This window comes from Hylobates moloch, unplaced genomic scaffold (genome assembly GCF_009828535.3).
Source record: "Hylobates moloch isolate HMO894 unplaced genomic scaffold, HMol_V3 SCAFFOLD_5190, whole genome shotgun sequence".
NCBI classification, from domain to species: Eukaryota; Metazoa; Chordata; class Mammalia; order Primates; family Hylobatidae; genus Hylobates; species Hylobates moloch.
In genome coordinates, this window is record NW_026657465.1 from 1 (window position 1) to 4,860 (window position 4,860).

Sequence of the window (4,860 nt, forward strand, 5' to 3'; positions counted from 1 at the left end):
TTTTTTTTTTTGAGACGGAGGCTGGCTCTGTCACCCAGGCTGGAGTGTAGTGGTGCGATCTCGGCTCACTGCAAGCTCTGCCTCCCAGGTTCACGCCATTCTCCTGCCTCAGCCTCCCGAGTAGCTGGGACTATGGGCGCCTGCCACCACGCCCGCCTAATTTTTTTGTATTTTTAGTAGAGATGGGGTTTCACCGTGTTACCCAGGATGGTCTCGATCTCCTGACCTCTTGATCCGCCCACCTTGGCCTCCCAAAGTGCTGGGATTACAGGCGAGAGCCACCACGCCCAGCCAAAAAAAAAAGCCCAATTTTTAAAAAGGGGCAAAGGGGCCAGGCGAGGTGGCTCAGGCCTGTAATCTCAGCACTTTGGGAGGCCAAGGCGGGGGGATCAGGAGGTCAGGAGTTCGAGATCAGCCTGGCCAAAGGGACCAGCCTGGCCAACATGGTGAAACCCTGTCTCTACTAAAAATACAAAAATTAGCCGGGCATGGTGGCAGTGCCCATAATCCCAGCTACTCGGGAGGCTGAGGCAGGAGAATTGCTTGAACCCAGGAGGCAGAGGCTGCAGTAAGCTGGGATTGCCCCATTGCATTCCAGCCTGGGCAACAGAGTGAGACTCCTACTTAAAAAAAAAAAAAAAAAAAAAAAAAAGTTGGTGGGTGTGGGAGCAGCAAAGGGCTTAAGTAGACATTTCTTCAAAGAAGATATACAAATGGCTGATAAAGACATTTAAAGATGTTCAGGCCGGGCACGGTGGCTCACGCTTGTAATCCCAGCACTTTGGGAGGCCGAGGCGGGCGGATCACGAGGTCAGGAGATCGAGACCACGGTGAAACCCTGTCTCTACTAAAAAAAATATATAAAAAAAATCAGCCGGGCGTGGTGGCGGGCGCCTGTAGTCCCAGCTACTCGGAGAGGCTGAGGCAGGAGAACGGCGTGAACCCGGGAGGTGGAGCTTGCAGTGAGCCGAGATCGCGCCACTGCACTCCAGCCTGGGCAGCAGAGCGAGACTCCGCCTCAAAAAATAAAAATAAAAATAAAATAAAAAAATAAAGATGTTCAGGGCCAGACGTGGTGGCTCACACCTATAATCCCAGCACTTTGGGCTGCCAACGTGGGAGGATATCTTGAGTCCAGGAGTTCACGACCAGCCTGGGCAACATAGTGAGACTCTATCTCTACATAAAAACAAAAAATAAGGCTGGGCACAGTTGCTCACACCTGTAATCCCAGCACTTTGGGAGGCCGAGGCAGGCAGATCACCTGAGGTCAGGAGTTTGAGACCAGCCTGGCCAACGTGGCAAAACCCTGTCTGTACTAAAAACTACAAAAATTAGCCTGGCATGGTGGTGGGCGCCTGTAATCCAGCTACTTGGGAGGCTGAGACAGGAAAATTGCTTGAACTTGGGAGGCCGAGGTTGCAGTGAGCCGAGATCAAGCCATTGCACTCTAGCCTGGGTGACAGCAAAACTCCATCTCAAAAATAAATAACTAAATAAAATAAAGATGTTCAACATCACTAATCACTAAGGAAATGCAAACCAAAACCACGAGATACCATTTTACATGCAGAAGAATGGCTATAATTTTAGAAAGATAGAGTTTCACAAGTCTAGACGCTGAGCCACAGCACATTTGCAACGTCACGTGGAAGCTGAAGCTGCACCTCCCACGTGGCCCCTCTGGCCAGCTGAGCACCTCAGAGAAGAACTACACCCAGGCCAGCACCAGCAGCTCAGCCACCAGCAGCAGCCCCACCCTCTGCAGCTGGCTGTCCTGCTGCTGCACTCCCCAGCAGCCAGGTCTGATGGCCTGGGTGGCAATCACTGCAGCTGGCATGGCTGTGGACTCTGCTGTGGGGCACATACTGGGTCATGCCATCAATGGGAGCTTCAGTGGAGTAAATAATGCTGAGCCCACAAGTGGTGACATCACTTACCAGGAGCCTCAGGGAACCCAGCCAGCACAGCAGCAGTAGCCTTTCTTGTATGAGATAAAATGGTTTTTGGAATGTGCCCAGAATCAGGGAGACATAAAGTTCTGTGAGGGTTTCCATGAGGTGGTGAAACAGTGCAGACTTGCAAATGGATTTATCTAATCAAGAAGTTCAAATTGAAGACATGGAAAATCAGCTCTCATAACTAAGTTAATTTAGCATAAAATATAATTGATAGCCAGGCGTGGTGGCTCATGCCTGTAATCCCAGCACTCTGGGAGGCTGAGGTGGGCGGATCACCTGAGGTCGGGAGTGCGAGACCAGTCTAACCAACATGGAGAAACTTTGTCTCTACTAAAAAAAAAAAATTCAAAAAATTAGCCGGGCATGCTGGCACATGCCTGTAATCCCAGCTACTCGGGAGGCTGAGGTAAGAGAATCACTTGAACCCAGGAGCCGCAGGTTGTGGTGAACCGAGATCACGCCATTGCACTCCAGTCTGGGCAACAAGAGCAAAATCTGTCTTAAAAAAAAAAAAATATATATATATATATAGATATAGATATATATATATATATTTAATAGTGAAGGTATAAAGTGTAAAACCGGCCGGGCGCGGTGGCTCATGCTTGTAATCCCAGCACTTTGGGAGGCCGAGGCGGGCGGATCACAAGGTCAGGAGATCGAGACCACGGTGAAACCCCGTCTCTACTAAAAATACAAAAAAAATTAGCCGGGCGTGGTAGCGGGCGCCTGTAGTCCCAGCTACTCGGAGAGGCTGAGGCAGGAGAATGGCGTGAACCCGGGAGGCGGAGCTTGCAGTAAGCCGAGATTGCGCCACTGCACTCCAGCCTGGGCGACAGAGCGAGACTCCGTCTCAAAAAAAAAAATAAATAAAAATTAAAAAAAATAAATAAAGTGTAAAACCGTCAGTTAAACCAATCCTCTGTCATTCATTACTTTCTTGCTTCAGAACTGCAATAGAAGAGGGTGTTCTTATTTGGTAGAATTTCATTAAGATAGTATAGAATTTGGGGCATGTCAAATGTTTGTGTGGCCTCCTTAAACCAGCTGTTGTGATTTTTTTGTTTTGTTTTGTTTGTGAGTTAATTAGAATAAAGTGATTTTCTTCGCCCAAAAAAGACAATAACAAGTGTTGCTGAGAATGTGGAGAAATGGGAAACCTTATATATTGTTGATGAGAATGTGAAATAATCCAGCTACTTTGGAAAAAATGGAAACAATCTACATGTCCATCAACTAATGAATGAATAAACAAAATGTGATATAGTTATACCAAATATTCCACTTATTCCATTAAATGGAATATTATTTGGCCATAAAAAAGAATGAAGTACTGATACATGCTAAAACATGGATGAATCTCAAAGAAATTATGCTAAGTGAAAGAATCAGTCACACCGGCCGCGGTGGCTCACGCTTGTAATCCCAGCACTTTGGGAGGCCGAGGCGGGCGGATCACGAGGTCAGGAGATCGAGACCACGGTGAAACACCGTCTCTACTAGAAAAATACAAAAAATTAGCCGGGCGTGGTGGCGGGCACCTGTAGTCCCAGCTACTCGGAGAGGCTGAGGCAGGAGAATGGCGTGAACCCGGGAGGCTGAGCTTGCAGTGAGCCAAGATCGGGCCACTGCACTCCAGCCTGGGTGACAGAGCGAGACTCTGCCTCAAAAAAAAAAAAAAAAAAAGAATCAGTCACAAAAGACCACATATTATATAGTTCCATTTATTTGAAATGTGAGGCAGAAATTGTGAGGAGAGAAGAAACTTCTCTTCTCTCATGATAACACCACATAGGGTTCACACTCTGAAGAAAGTCCCACCCTAATTAAAACTGAGAACGAGTTTGAGACCTGATGGATCAGAGCACTAAGAATCAAAAGGAAGGGTGTTATTTGTTTTTTGTTTTTGTTTTTTGTTTTTTTTGAGACGGAGTTTCACTCTTGTTGCCCAGGCTGGAGTGCAATGGCTCGATCTCAACTCACTGCAACCTCTGCTTCCTGGGTTCAAGCCATTCTCCTGTCTCAGCCTCCCGAGTAGCTGGGATTACAGGCATGCGCCACCACGCCCAGCTAATTTTGTATTTTTATTAGGGACCAGGTTTCACCATGTTGGCCAGGCTGGTCTTGAGCTCCTGACCTCAGAAGATCCTCCCACCTTGGCCTCCTAAAGTGTTGGGATGACAGGCGTGATCCACTGCACCCGGCCGGAAAGGTGTTATTTGAAAGATGTGTTGGCTGGGTGTAGTGGCTCATGCCTGAAATCCCAGCACTTTGTGAGGCTGAGGCAGGTGGATCACCTGAGGTCAAGAGTTCAAGACCTGCCTGGACAACATGGTGAAATCCCGTCTCTACTAAAAATATAAAAATTAACTGAGCCTGGTGGTGCATGCCTGTAGTCCCAGCTGCTCGGGAGGCTGAGGCAGGAGAATCACTTGAACCTGGGAGGCAGAGGTTGCAGTGAGCCATAATCGTGCCACTGCACTCCAGCCTGGGCAACAGAGCAAGACTCCATCGCAAAAAGAAAGAAAGATGCATTTAAAAAAAAAAAAAAAGGAAGGAGCCTAAAAATTGCACAGTACAAGAGACAGTAGTCTTGTGAAGGCAAGACATGAAGAAGTAGCCACTGGAGGAATAGCATTCAGAAGATCAAATGATCCTTCCCTCCAAAAGTATAATTTATTAAAGACACTATACTTTATTGTATCAACAGAAGAGGGTGCTCTTGAGCCAATAAACCAAATAAGGTATCTGAATCCTTTTCTTCATATAAAATCAATCAAAACGTTATCACCAGCCGGGCGCGGTGGCTCACGCTTGTAATCCCAGCACTTTGGGAGGCCGAGGAGGGCGGATCACGAGGTCAGGAGATCGAGACCACGGTGAAACCCCGTCTCTACTG

General features: G+C 47.5%; 1 pseudogene; it reads left to right on the forward strand.

Annotated features, from left to right (window-relative positions):
* Positions 1–1,617: 1,617 nt before the first annotated feature.
* Positions 1,618–2,146, forward strand: LOC116465442 (coiled-coil-helix-coiled-coil-helix domain-containing protein 2-like; annotated as a pseudogene).
* Positions 2,147–4,860: the final 2,714 nt, after the last annotated feature.